The 14,835-nt window shown below is 48.4% G+C and overlaps 1 protein-coding gene across 3 annotated transcripts in view; it reads left to right on the top strand.

Moving 5' to 3' along the window:
* Positions 1-14,835, top strand: part of TOMM20 (translocase of outer mitochondrial membrane 20) — a 289,783-nt gene that overhangs the window by 140,404 nt on the left and 134,544 nt on the right. The window contains exon 7 of one of the 3 annotated variants that reach the window (XR_014146344.1): positions 4,757-5,293. The exons of the other annotated variants lie outside the window; for them this stretch is intronic. The gene's annotated coding sequence lies outside the window, so the exon portion shown is untranslated. Of the gene's footprint in view, positions 1-4,756; positions 5,294-14,835 lie in introns of those variants that run through there. 3 annotated transcript variants of the gene reach the window in all.

Raw genomic sequence — 14,835 nt, 5'->3', positions numbered from 1 at the left:
CGCTGGCCAGACAGCTTCACAAAGCCTTTGCTTCCCCACCTGGCAGTGTTCTGTCCTTTGGTTCAGGTAGACGACACACCTGCTGAGCTGCAGAGCAGTGTTCTGGAACCTGCTGAGAGTCCATGTTTTTAATGGAATGTTGATGGGTGGGTGATAGGAGCCCAGTCTGTTGGGAGGTGTGGAGGTGGGAACGGGGGTGGGAGGTCTAGGGTGCCTGGGGAGCGGGAAGGAGGTTTAGGTAACAGCCATTCTGCTCTGTCCTGGTGATCAGAAGGAAACCGTTCAAGTAGGAGCTCCTCCTCCGAGTGCCCTCCCAGTGGCCCCAACCCACTGCTGCCAAGGCAATGTTTTACATTGAGGCGACAAGATTTAACCTTATGCCCTCACGGGACTGCGTTATTAAAGGCTTATCTGTGGCATCAGGGCTATACGTCTGAAAGAATGGAGAGGAATTCAATAGAGCGACGACGTGCAGACCAGGAAGGGGAGAGAATTCCTCTGAAGCGGCCAGAAATGAGTAAGGGTGTTTCCTGGAGAGGCAACGTGAGGCGGAAAAAAAGATCCTCGCCGCGACTTTGAAAGGAGAGCATGCTTACACTTAATAAACCAGAGCTTCCAGACACAAACACTTCAACTGGGGGAAGCCCGGTGCTCCCTGCTCCTCCCTCAGAGGTGAGAGAGGCCCACCGAGGAAAGGCCCCTTGGCATCACTTTTGCTACACCTGCTTCAAGGTGTCCTAAGTTCTTCGGGTCCAGGATTCTCTTCCTTGGGGCCCCAGAGAGCCGACACACCCTCAGGCGCGTTCCCACCTCCCGAGGGTGCCACGGGAACTAAACAAGATGGTGTTGTGTAAGACACGTGCGGTGTCCGGCACATGGAGTGTATCTAATACACGTCCCCTAACGTCGTTGTTGTCACTCATCATTACGTCAGACTCCTGCTTTGCGTTTACGCTTCGGAGGTCTGTCGTCCCTCAAACCAAATGGTTCTTTCCAGCAGCCATGCCCCCACCCCATCCTCCTCGCCTCCCAGAAAGTTTGGGCTCCTTTTCTCTTTGTGTTCTAAACAGATTAATTCCTCTTATTCGTCCACTTGCTTCTTCATCCGGCCTCCCAACGCTTATGCTAAAGATCTAGCCTGGGCTCTTGCTAAAGTGCTGTTCTCTGCTTAGGGCACCCCCCCCCCCGCCGCCCATATACTAACACAATGCTCCTTTTTCAGGTTCCAGGTCTAATTACTGCATAGATTTGTGTGATCTCACCTGCTTTTCTTGTATGCACATTTTTGCATTACCAGTGTGTTTTTCATGGGAACTTCATGCCTGTGGAGAGCATTTGTAGGCTCTGGCTTAGACTGTTCGAAGGCCCTCTGAGGCCCTTGCTGTCCAGAACAGAGAAGAGAGGAGGGAGGAACCACCACGTGCCCGAGGGAGAAAATCAGGACCATATGTACCCCGGGGCCTGCTCCCTACCCTACACTACTTGGAGCCACTTTCCATCATGTGAGGTCTGGGACAGATTTCTCCTTTCAAAGAGATGCCTGGGCAAAACGACAGTGGCAGGTCATTCTGGAAACCAAGTCATCTTGCTGAGGCTATATGGCAACGAAGAGCCACAGAGAGATCTGCCCACTCCACCCAGCACTCCCTGTGTGGCTGCCCACAGGACCCTGCCGTGCTGTGGCCATGCTGCCTTTCTTGAAACAATGGGGCAGACAAAAACCATTTAGAGGGGAAACAAAGATATTGCAGGGTCAGACTACAGATGCTTACTTAGCCCTGGAGCCCTTGTTCTAGATAGTTCTGTGTTGACATGAGGGCAGCTGTTGCTGTCTTTAATGAGTAGAGGAAGAGCAACTCCGTTGGCAGGGGTCTGCAGGGAGCCAGGAAAAGGTGCACAGCAGCCCAGCCTGGGTTCCCCGCATCCAGTAGCAGGGGAGCAGGGCGCATGCTCTCCGGGATTCTATTTCAGCATGGCTGGAGACAAAAATGTGTTCTTTGCCACAGGAAGAATGCTCCCTCAGACAGAACTGCTAATCGGGCAAGATGAAGGGCTGCGGAATGTCGAGCCAGTGGTGGTTACTGTTTGCTCTCCAGCAGGCGCTTTCTCTCTTCCTTCACTGAGTCACATGTATTTCTGGTTGCTCATTTAGACGGTGGCTGAAGAGCCCCCTCCCCCATAGCCTTCATTTTTTGAAAATGTGGGAATTATCTGAGCCTGTGAGCTATCTCGCACAACCACGAGCAATTTTCCAGAGCTACCCTATGTCATCTGTCTCCCTGACATAAAGAGGGAAGGCGGGAGGAAGAAGAGGAGGGTGCGGACGAGGAAAGCAGAGAGGAGGGAATGGGGAGTAAAGGGGGGAGAGAAACATCTTGCTGACGTCAAAGAAGACCACATTGGACAGGATAACATTACTCGGTACCTCAAACACCCACTCCCTCTAATTTACTAGAAACCGAACAGCCTGTTTTGAAATCTGTAGCCTGCAGTCTGTTTTTTTGTTTTGTTTTTTTGCTATTCTCTCTGGACCAAAAGGACCATTAATTGTTGGGAGTTTGAAAGCTACCTGATTCCCCGAAACAGAGGGGATTTCCATGAGTAATAATTCAGCCCGTGCTTGTGGAGGGCGCTGCAGCTAGAGGAAATTGATCCAGCTGCTTGCAAGCTGATGGAAAAGTGCCTCGGGGGCGAGGGCACGGCCATCTGCAGCGGGGGCCGCGGCTGGCTCTGTCACGTGGCCTGGCCGGGGTCGCGGGGCCTGCTCCGGCTCCCCCTCACCCGGCCCGGCCCCGCCCCGCCCCGCCCCCTGCGCGCACGCCTCCAGCCCCGCGCGGCCCCTGCTCTGCCCACCGGCAGCCCTTATAGCCCAGGCTGACTGCCCTTCCATCGCAGGTGTGGCAACCTCTTTCTTGGGAAATGCAGGACACCGAGCATGATGGGGGGCGGCCCTACTGCCTAAGCTCCCTTAAGAGAGTCACCCTTTCGGTGCGATGGCCTGGTTTGATCGTGCTTCCCAGAAGCCTCCCCTTGTTCTGTTGTCTGGACACCCGGGGCCTATTTACAAATAAAATCAGAGCTGGCAGCGGTAACCTGTGCATAACCGGAGGCTAAAGAGATACTGATTCCACTACCCAGATGGTAGAGTTCAATCTGTTTTCTGGCCAAGGCCGCACAGTTAATTTTTATCCTAGTAAAAAATAATAAACACGGCATGAGCAACTAAATGTTTATCAATTTGCAGTTCATTTCCAGCCAGATCATTTCACTCCTGCATGTTTTTACTGCTAGTGGATGCACTAGAGTGCTTTTCATGAAACCATATGTGACTATTTAAGTCCTAGCCTCCGTAGCATTTATATGGTGCTTTTCACCTTAATTGGATAATATTATTTGGCTATTTCAGGCTTGGTCCTCAAATATTGCATTTTAATGATGAAGAAACTGCAGTGAAGAAGGTTGAATGGGTGGCCGGGGATCACCCCACAGTTCTGGGATGACGCTAAACAAGGAGCTCTGAGTCTTTGTTTGGCTTGTAGGTCCAGCACACACCTGTGTGTGCCTGACCATGTGCCTGAGCAGGGCTGCCTCAGTGGCGTTTCTTTTCCTCATCTTACCTGGAAGTTAATACCAGAAGAGGTGGCAGAGAAGAACTAACACAGGGGGTTAGGGACTCTGAATAGGAAGATGTCCTATCAAGGGAGATGAGCAATGAGAGTACCATTGAGGCTTGAGTCCATCCAGCTGCCCCCAGGCAGCCAACCAGGTATGCAAACGCTTTGGCTCATTTTGTTGTCTTAGTGGATTTACACCATTGGGTTGTGTCATCTACTGTTTATCACCAGACCGTTATAGCCAGAAACGAGTCAGTGATCACAAAATGAAGGCATGGCTATGCCGTGAATCATGCAGGCACTCAACCCTCCTCCCAGCTTTCTGGTTCTTCTTCATTCGAGTGTATAATAGAAACCTCGATGTTTCCACAGCTTCAGGGTGGATCCATGGTGACTCCTTGGGGAAAGGGAGAGAGAAAAGAGCTTGCAGAGTCAGCAGTGTGGATCAGAATAAGTGGGACGTACATTCCATCTTTATCTCCTCGGGACAATAACTCACTTTCTTGAAGGCTCAGCTTTTGCCCGGCAAAATTGAAGGGACAGTTGGTCTTCTCTCAGAGGGCTGGTATACACATAAGGGGCATATGTACTCAGGGCTTGACAGAGTGCTTGGAATCTAGTAGATACTTAAGAAATGCTCTTGATAAGAAGGCTAGGCTTGACAGGGGCTGGTAGGCAATGGGTTGAAGATCCCGTATTTGCAACTCCAAATATGAGGCCATGCCCCATTTCCCAATGAGCAGGTTACAGAAGTCTTGTGCGTGTCTGTGTGTTTTTCTTGGTCAGCTTGAATGTATACGCTTTTTTTTTTTTTATAATTTTTTTTTTAAATGTTTTATTTATTTATTCATGAAAGTCAGAGAGAGAGAGAGAGGCAGAGGCAGAGGGAGAAGCAGGCTCCCTGCCTAGCAGGGAGCCCGATGCGGGACTCGATCCCAGAACCCTGGGATCATGACCCGAGCCGAAGGCAGACGCTTAACCATCTGAGCCACGCAGGCGCCCCGAATGTATACGCTTTTAACGATGCAAGTGAAGTAGTCATGTTTCTAGTTACAAAATTTGAGTTAATTACATGCATATAAAAATTATACACACATACTTATTTAGAAATGTTGTCGTTTTTTTTTTTACTTATTATTCAGACTCTTAATCATCACCTATCTTTGTCGTCCCTCGAGCCCCTTTCTGAGAGATCTGACTCAGTCTTCCAGAACACACCATCCTGATGCTGCTCGAGTTTCTTTGGGATTTAGTACTTTTTGAGTCTGTGTGTTGTTGTCACTGGAAATGTTAGCTCAAGCTCAATATCCATGCACTATTTGTGATCTCCATAAAGCTAACTTCTCCTTGTACTGCTTTTAAATGTGATTTTAATGAGGTTGGGGCTACATAAGGAAATGTTCATGCATTTTAACGATGCATACTAACATACGAAAGGGTGAAATGACATGAGGTCTGGGATTTTCTTTAAGATAGTTCAGCAAAGAGGGACACCTGGCTGGCTCAGTAGGTGGACCATGAGACTCTTGATCTCGGGGTTGTAGGTTCGAGCCCCACTTGGGTGTAGACAATACTGACAAATAAAATCTTTAAAAAAAAAAGGTCAGCAAAGAGAAAAAGGCAAAAGACAAAAAAGGAACAAGTGGAGCAAATTTGGAAAAATCTAGGTTGTTATTAATCCGGGTGAAGGGCATATGGAACTTCATTTTACTATATGCTCTTTGGATGTGTTTGAAAATTTTTGTAATTAAACCTCTTTTATTTTTTTTAAAAGATTTTGTTTATTTATTTGAGAGAGAGAGAATGAGAGAGAGAGAGCACATGAGGGGGGGAGGGTCAGAGGGAGAAGCAGACTCCCTGCTGAGCAGGGAGCCTGATGCGGGACTCGATCCAGGGACTCCAGGATCATGACCTGAGCCAAAGGCAGTCGTTTAACCAACTGAGCCACCCAGGCACCCTCCAATAAGCTTTAAAAAGACTTGCTGACAGTATCTAATACTTGCAGGAATAACTAGAAAAACTTTGAAATATATATCTTTTCCTTTTTTAAGATTTTATTTATTTATTTGACAGAGAGAGAGATCACAAGTAGGCAGAGAGGCAGGCAGAGGGAGAGAATAGGCAGGCTCCTTGCTGAGCAGAAAGCCCGATGCGGGACTCGATCCCAGGACCCCGGGATCATGACCTGAGCCGAAGGCAGACGCTTAACCAACTGAGGCACCCAGGTGCCCCTGAAATATTTTTTATTAAAAAACAAAAATGAGGGGCGCCTGGGTGGCTCAGTCGTTAAGCGTCTGCCTTCGGCTCGGGTCATGATGTCGGGGTCCTGGGATCGAGCCCCGCATCGGGCTCCCTGCTCGGCGGGAAACCTGCTTCTCCCTCTCCCGCTCCCCCTGCTTGTGTTCCCTCTCTCGCTGTGTCTCTCTCTGTCAAATAAATAAATAAAATCTTTAAAAAAAAACCAACAAAAGCAAACAAAAACGAAACCAAATCATTCTTCCAGGCAGCCTCCATGATCATCCCAGACTAGCACTGATGGAATATCCTTTCAGGGTATTTTGTTATTTAAAATAAAGAAATTGAGTGAGCACTTGATAATATGAGGATCTTTTAATAGACACAAATGTAAGGTGACTTCTCATATTTGCCCCGTACGTGTTATTTTCCTCTGTGCTTTGTTGGGCTGAGTGGATGGGGTTGGTAACGGCTCCAGAGAACTTCTGTAAATGATGGGAAGACTTGCTGCAGGGTCCTTTGTCAAAAGTACCTATCACCTAGTGCCCTTGTTGGCATCTGAGCTGGAAGGCACAGGATCGCAGGGGACATGCAGTTCTGGAAGCAGGCCTGGCAGTACGGGGCTGGGGTTGGGGTGTCAGTGGTGGTGCAAAAGGGGAGAGGCAACATTGCTTCATTGGGCAATGCTTCTCCCCTGGAGAGAGTGCACAGAGCTGTGGTCTGCACAGCCAAAATGAGAGGGTGGTTGGGCAACTGTCCAGCAGGCTCAGCCAACGTCAGGCGAGAGTGTTTGGGTCTAAGTGTCCTAAATATCCACAGTCCAAAGGGATCAGAAAACTCTTCAAAGTTTATGTTAGTTTTGGGGGCACCTGGGTGGCTCAGTCGGTTAAGCGTCTGACTCTTGGTTTCGGCTCAGGTCATGATCTCAGGGTCATGAGATCGAGCCCCGTGTCAGGTTCCGCACTGGGCGTGGAGCCTGCTTAAGATTCTCTCTCTCCCTCTCCCTCTGCCTCTGCTCCTCTCCGCCTCTAAAAAAATTACTCGTTTTGAAGTAATGGTTTTTCCAGAGGAAAGAAAACTTATTATTTTTAAACATTTTTGAAGAATAGGATTCTTTCCATACAAACATTGTAGATTATTTGCCAGAGAGGATTAAAATTAAAAGTATCTACCCAGGCTGTGTGGGAAGTCTGGAATTCTCTGGAATTCTTGTATTTTATTGTATTTCCCCCCCATGAATGCACTGTGCTATGCCACAGGCCAGTCACCGTCTTTGAGAGAGTTACTTCTGACACTTTTTGATGTCACCTCATTCTCACTTACCATGTCGTAAGAGAGAATCTTTAATATTTGGAAAGAACCTTCCCTCAAGCGTAAAAATCACAGCGTCATGGCCTTACAGTGACCATCTCAACATTTCAGTGCTAGCAGATGGATTGGAATACAGAAAAACAAAATAAGATAACATACCAGCGTGCACAAACAGAGAGCAGGTTCTTTTTGGGGAGATGCGTGTTTTTTTGATGAGCTAAGTGTTGATTCTAACCCCAAAAGACCGAAAAGTGTGAGGTTAGATAAGTGTCTGCTAGATTCATGGTTGCCATGTGGATTCTGTGAAGTCAGCTTAGAGGTCACTGGTTGTAGCTGCAGAGTAAAGTTCACCGATTGTTCATCCTGGCTCCGATTGGGCAGTTCCTGAAAACAGAACTTGCCCCACCTCTGCTAACTTCAGGTCTGCACCGTGAGGGTGGACGCTTCTAGCAAGGGAGCTCAGGATGAATTCTGCAGGCATTGCTTGAGCAACACCAAGTGGCCCTTGGCCAGGGTCGAAGTTAAACCAGGAGATGGCTATCAAATGCAGTTGTTGGGTTTGGCACATCTCTCTCTCGAGCTGCTGTGCGGAGCAGGAAAGAGAGAGGTTTGTTTGTGGCTTCAGTTCATCAGTTCTCTAGTGCACTCTTTAATCTGAACCTTTTTATTTGCTCAAGAGAAAAACAAGGCTGACTCGAACACCACGAAGGATTAAATTGGACAGTCCCAGAGAGTCCTCTACCCACGCCTTTTTACATTTATTTTCCAGGAACCTCATTAGGTGGTTTGGGATGCCTTCTGCTTGTGTTACAAATTTTCCAATAGAGTTGCTGCACATCCTATGATACATATAATCGCTTCCCCATGAATCGTGATCATCTCATACACTACATTTGCTCGCGCCTGTCCCTGTTTGCATGAAAAATAGCACGGCCATATTAAGGAACGCTGATCTGGCTGCAAAGCCGCTTCTGTTGGGTTTTCTTCGGTGTGGTTATCCTGCCTTCGGGCCGGTGAATAAATACCGTTTGGACAGGGCCTGGCACAGATGCTCTAACCGTAAAGCTTAATGTATAACTAGTATGTTTTTCTTCTGTGTCAGCAGTTGGCAACGCGATACTGTAAATAAGGATTCAGTGAGTAAATGGATGTCTGTAGTGAGGGGAGGGGAAGGCTCGAGTAAGCAGTTTGGAAATTCATGCCAGGGTTTGCTACAAGCGATAAGGTAATTTGAGTAACCTATAAGACCTGTGGATTCACAGGTTTCAAAAACAGGAAAGTCTCTTGTTTAAAAACCCTCTAAAGCAACATGTGGGCTCAGAAAAGAAGCTGGCTTGTGGTTAGGTGATTGTACTTCCTTATTGATATAATGGCTGGTGACGCAAGGCCTCCTGGGATTGCAGCGTGGTGACCGCAGGCCCGACAGTTACCCTGACCGGCTTCTGAAACAGGCCCGGGGCTTTCTGGACGGATGAGAAGTCTAAAAATTTCCCTTTTCATTTCCTCTCTTGTGTGACTTTGTCATTTTTTTTTTTTTTAAACTGGTAATTGAAAAGGGAATTTTGCCCATGCTCTGAAGGAGTTTATCTTGACCGAGTAGCTTCCCTCCCACTCCTCAAAAATCCCACCCTGAAAACCCCAAGCTAAAAAAAAAAAAAAAAAAATCATCCATTCTTGCACATGTTTCAGTGAGTCTGTGATTAATCTGCTTTTGAGGCTGGATTCCTAACAAGCAGATCTTTAAAAGCCGGATGATTTTTGAAAAACACTCTGGAACTTCTCTGTGTCCTCCTCGGCCTCCTGGGAGCTTAAAGCTCAGGTAAATGCTGCGTCCTTCCGGAAACCGAACCCTCTCCCGGCCAACTGGGAGCCTCGATTGGGTAAAAGCTCCCAGTATTCATGCTCCTGTTCTGAAACATGAAAACAGATGCCGTTCCGGGGTGACACAGCTAACTGACCACAGCGCAGAAAGTTCCATCGGCTAGATGTGTGGGCTGTCCTAGGCCTTGCAAACATTCTGCATTCAAAGTAAACTGCAGAAGGGGGTTCTCCTGTCTGCCCTGGAGAGGATTCAGGTGGGACAGCCTGGTGGGCTGAACATGCTGTTAGTCCAGCTCTCTGTCCTGGGGAGACAGAGGGCAAACAGGTGGAAGCTACTTCCACACCCAATTCCTTCCAGAATCCTTATAGCTATATTCTTTGTTACACATCTTAACATGTATATATGTACATATGTGTCTATGTACATTTGTGTACACACACACACACACACACACGTGTTATCTATGCTATTTTGCCCAGCCCACGGGTTCCTTTTATTTTTCAGTGAATTCAAAGAAGATAACATAAGGAAGAAGTGTGTATTTTAGTGTTCTAGTAAATTATCAGTGTCACATGCTGAGTCTCACCAAATGAACCCATCTTCCTGATACCCTTGTCTTGGCCCTGATGATCTGCCCAGGATGTTTGCATGTCAGACTTTACTGCTCTCTCTCTTTGTGGTAAGCCCAATAAGTCGGCCCCAGTCATGCCACCGAGGCCACAAGGAAATGTTCCTGCCAAGTGAGGGAGCTAATTACTGCCCGAATGTTAAGGTTACCGTGCAAACCAGAGCCCCTTTCTGTGTTATGCATATCTATGGTGTGTGTGCGTGAATGCTTTGTGTATGTGTACGGTGTGTGTGCATGAGCACTGGACATGCGAGTGCGTGTGCATGTATGTCATGTGCATGTGTGACTAAGGGCACACGTGTGTGCCTACTGTGTGTATGGCACATGGGACGACACAGAGCCACGGGGGGCAGTGACAAGGATGCTGGTGTGGGGCAGGCCTGCTCAGGAACAGGCCCATCACTCAGGGCTTTTCTTCTGCTTTGTTGCCTTTTTCCCTTTAACCAACATGCGCTGACATCACAGAAACCTGGAAGACAGGTAAAGTGTATATTACATTTCTCCATCCCCCCTGCCTCTCCAGGGAGTTCTCTAAAAGCATTGTTTTGCTTCAGCCTCAGGAAAAAGGAGAGTTTTGGGATTCAGACGATGGAGCAAGGATTCAACACCACACTGTTCTTTTTCGCTCTGTGCACGTGTGTGTGCCTCTTGTGTGTCCAAAAGACAGAGAGGAGAAGCCAAAAAAGGGAAAACAGGCAATCAGATTGGAAAGAGAGTGTAAGTTTGTATTCACAAAATAAAACTTTTATTCCTCTACCCAGGACTCTGCCCCAATTTCCGGTCACTAACTTCAGTGTCAGCGCTGACCCACTTCTGGCTATTTTTATTTGTTCCTTGAAAATGCTCCCTGTGTGATTAAAGTTTACTCTTGTCAACTTTGTTCCTCTCCTCCCTGCCATCTGGGTCCAAAAGAGCAGCCCTTCCCACCTCACTCCCAATAATTGCGGGTGAGTTCAGAGCCAAAGAGCAGCAGGGTTTTTACTGGCAATGGGACAAATCAGCGACCCCTTTCCTTGCCCCGAGAGACGCAAGGACAAGCCGCTGCTGCTACCTGCCCGTGGAGCCTCGCAGCCTGTGTCTTCACCTTTTGTCCGGGTTTCCTCTCCGAAGCAGGCACAGTCCACTGGAGACAGCATCCCCAGGTCCCAGTCCCGCAGGGGGCACACGGATGCCAGGGTTCTTGCCCCGGGGCCTGAGTGTGCAGCTACTTTTCTGTGATTACAACCTGAGTCAACAGTGGAACCAGGAAGTGGACCCGGGGTCTGGCATCATATGGAAAGTTGGGTGTATTTACTTTTCTCTTAAAGCAAACTTTGATTTACCCTTTAATAAGTTACCACTAAGGATCTAGTTCTAGAAAATCCAAGTCACATGTTGATAAAAGAGGAGAGGAAACAGTGAGGCTTTGCATTCTTCCAGCTTTATCATTAACTCCAGGTTTGGAAATTCATTTGCTTTAGAAGGCTCGGTTTCCAAGTTTTCAAGGCGTGGCAGGGGGCGGGGGGGCGGGAATCATTCTCTCTTGATGAGGTGTTTTTGACATCCTTAGCTGAAAGGCATTATCAACGGGTTAGTCCATGGCCCCATTGAGCCCCTGGAGGATCTGTGGGACTGAATAAAGACTGACCTGCGCTTCAGGCAGGTTAACGTCTTGACACTCTCAGTCCCTGTGCCACCTGGGCAAACCCTTTACTTCTTTGGCCTCAATTTCCTTATCTGTAAAATGGGGATAAAAAGTGATTTCCCTCAAGGTGGTTACAAGGATTCAATAAGGACACGTGTGGCCAGATGGAGGAGTGGCATGTAGTATATACTTCATATACAAGCTGTTGGGATTACGTACCGCTAAGTCATTCTGACTGTGTGGAATAAAACTTCTGTTTTTGCATTCCAGAAGTTTCTCTAGGAAGTCACCTGTCCAAGGTACAAAATGTGATTTCATCCTCTGTGCCTCTCCTGCTCGTTGCCACAGGCGTGGATGGAGCTGCCCTTGAAGGATTAGAATAAAAGAATGTTCTTACCTCACCAGTGATAGGGACTCGGGTCCTGGGAGTGGTCAGGGGTGAAGGCTTCCTCTCCTTTTTGTGGTCAGCACTTCCTCATTAAATGCCATGATCTGCAAACAAGGGGAAAAAAATACCCAAGGAGAAAAAGGAGGTACCCAGGACCCCTCTCATACATCTGTGATGGTCTCTGGAGATGAGTTATTTCTTTGCTTGCCCAAAGGGCCCAAGCATAGGGAGAAGGACAGCGCCCTTTTTTTTGAGTTCTAACAAGCCTCTCTCCCGACTGCTCCCGTTGCAGAGAAGTAAGCAAGGGTGTAGATCACCTTCTGTGATAGGAACATCAGGAATAAAAGGGGGGGCTCACCCAGAAGATGAGGGGTGCAGGGGTAGATCTGCCTTGGGTGTGGCCATGAGGGGTGCACTGTCTCTAGAGAGTTTGTGTCTTCTTAAATTTCTAATTGCCATGCACCAGTAATTCTAAACAGTATCAGTGAAAAAGCCTTCCTTCCATCGGGCGCCCACTCCTCCTGTGCCCCTCTTGATGTAGACTGAGTGAGCGGGGTGGAAGGGACGCGGTGTAGTCCAACAGTAAAGGGCCTTCCTGTATGTCAAGACTCCTCCCCCCTCCGTCCTGACCTGGAGATGGGTGCGCCTTCTTCCAAATAGCTCTGAAGACTCCTGCTTCCCCACAGCGTGGTTCATTTAACCCTCACAGCTACCTGGGGAAGTGCACAGAGTAATGCTTGCTGAACAGATTAGGAAGCTGAAGCTCAACCAGGGGCAGGACCCTCCCCGATCTCACCCAGCTGGGAAGGGACGGCTCTGGGAACCATCCTGGATCTGCCACCCCCATGGCCTCCCTGCCTTGAAGGCCGAGGAGGCCCCTGCGGAAGTGGTCGCCCCTTTCCAGTGCTCTGCACTGTGTGCAAGATCATTTTGGGGGCCTCGTGAGCGTAAGGGGAGCTCCGTGTATTCCCCCAAAACGATCTTTGGAGGTGGCCCTGGAGGAACATGTTCTCTGTTGGTTTTCTGGAGTCCTCACTCACAGACAGGCCTGGCCGGGGGGGCCCTGCTGGCGGAAGAGCCTCCTTGTTGAGAGCCCTATTTGGCTCCGGAAAATTTGAGCCTCTCCCCACCCTCTCTATGCTCCGGATTTGCTCATCCCTCCCCACCTACTTCTCCAGCACAGAGGAAGCCTCCAGAAAATGAGGGAGATGTCTTAAGCGGGAGTCCACCCGCAGTGGCAGAATCCGGTGTGCTGCAAGACCCCTTGGTTGAACTCATCATGGCCTGTCTCCAGGGTTCCGGGCTTCCTTGAGCTGAGGGCGCCTGGAGAGTCCCCCCGAGCAATGGGTCAGCCCAAGCAGCCAGGGCCAGCGCCCCACCAAGCAGCGGAAGCCAGGAGCCTGAGCACTCGGCCTCTTGTGATCTTGGTGCCACACACAGGGGATCTGCCTCTGGGCCCTGCCTCCCTCAGAGCTTGAGAGAGCAATCTCTCTTAGAGAAGGAAGACCTATTCGGGTTCTTTCTGTGTCTTCGGGCTGATCTTTGTTCTGCAGCGCCGTGTGCATGAAAGGCCGATGGGGCAGGGGAGGAGCGCCCATCAGTGACTCGCACAGGAAATTGGAAATCGGACACCGAGGGTCTCCCCCCCAGTCCTCCTCGGACTCACGCTTAAACAAACCCAACGCCCGCTCTGACCTTTGCCCCCTCCGTCTGTGGCAGGCCTGACAGCAGCTGGCTCTCCCCCTCCCGGCAAGGGCTTACAAAGGTCCAGCATGGGAGAGAATCCTTCAGGTGTCCAAAGGAAGGCTGTGGATGCAGCCTATGATTTCTTTTTCTTTCTTTTCTCTTTTTTTGTCTTCAACAAAGTGAATTCTTAAATTTTTTCTCTTTACATTTTCATCCATTATGTTCATCAACGTCGAGAGATGGAACATTTGGCAAAATTATTTTAAGTAGCACTCCAACCTGTGATCATAATTTCAAATCAAGGAATTTGCTGAGCAGCTGTGGGAAGAACAAAGGGGCTGGGGGAGGGGAGGCTGCATGGCCCGAGCCGAAGCAGCTGGGGAGGCAGGTTGTGTGGGCACCGAGGGGGAGCTGGCCTTCTTGGGCCTGCAGTCCGTCTACGCGGGGCATGGTGACACTGCAGTTTCCATCTGCTGAACACACCACACACTCTGCTGAAACATATATACACGGAGCAGAGGATTCAGATTCAATTCAATATGATGGCTGAGAGCTGCCGCTCAGGGGTGCGACAGGCCTGGCCTTGAATCCTCAAGCTCCGCCGCTCAGCGGTCTCTGCTGAGTCATCTATGAAATGGGAACAATCACAGCAACCACATCTTAGAGACCATTATGATATATATTCCTTTATCTGGCCTAGTTACTAGCACGGGGTAAGGGGTCAAAATGCTATTACTATCACCAACCTGCAGAAGTAGACACTTTACGTGCTTTGTCTTTGCAAATGATTCATTCAACAAACATCTGTTGAGCACCTATGAGGCTCAAGCTGCAAGGCTGGGTGTCGTAGGAGTCCAAACATGTAAAGCATGGGAATTAATGGGCTATTAGACAAATAGTAATACTTCTATTGAGTTGGAAGTAATAATGACTCCCAAGAACATTTAATTCATTTACAAAGAACCTTTCTTAATAGATGGTCCAGCGGAAACGATTTGAAAAATGTACGAGTTAAAAAAAAAAAGCTGTCTTATTTCCACTTGTTTTTGAACTCATTGCTTTTCAGTAAAACTATTATCTAAATTAACTTCATTTCTTAAAATAAGCCCTGCTTCATACCTGAGAACTTCAATCAGCTAATTTGCAGATAATCAGACTTATTTGCAAACAATCTGATTTGTCTAAGTGCTTTCCAAAGAGGGACATGTGTGTCCTCAGAAGGGCTATCATTTGTCAGGATTATCCAGTTCTGCTAATTTACGGTTCTGAGAATCAGAAGTTATCTAGACCAACCTCTCCTCCTCTGAATAGTATTTCCGTGAAAGCCTAGCTAAGCTCCCACTAGGAAAGGAGAACTCGCTACTTTAGAAGGTAGGTACCTGCAGGATTGAACAGCTCTGAAGGTTCAAGATGGAACAATTCCTGGGAGATTGATTTAAATTTGTACAGCACATGGCCAGGATAAAAAGCCTTTTGTTGTTTTGGCTTTCATCTTGCTCCCCGTTTCTGTAGTCTGGTCTTGCTTGG

The sequence above is a fragment of the Leptonychotes weddellii genome, chromosome 6, assembly GCF_054177405.1.
Source record: "Leptonychotes weddellii isolate Sample4059 chromosome 6, ASM5417740v2, whole genome shotgun sequence".
Classification (NCBI taxonomy): Eukaryota; Metazoa; Chordata; class Mammalia; order Carnivora; family Phocidae; genus Leptonychotes; species Leptonychotes weddellii.
The sequence above is the reverse complement of the archived record's forward strand: the minus strand, read 5'-3'. Positions and strand labels throughout refer to the sequence as shown.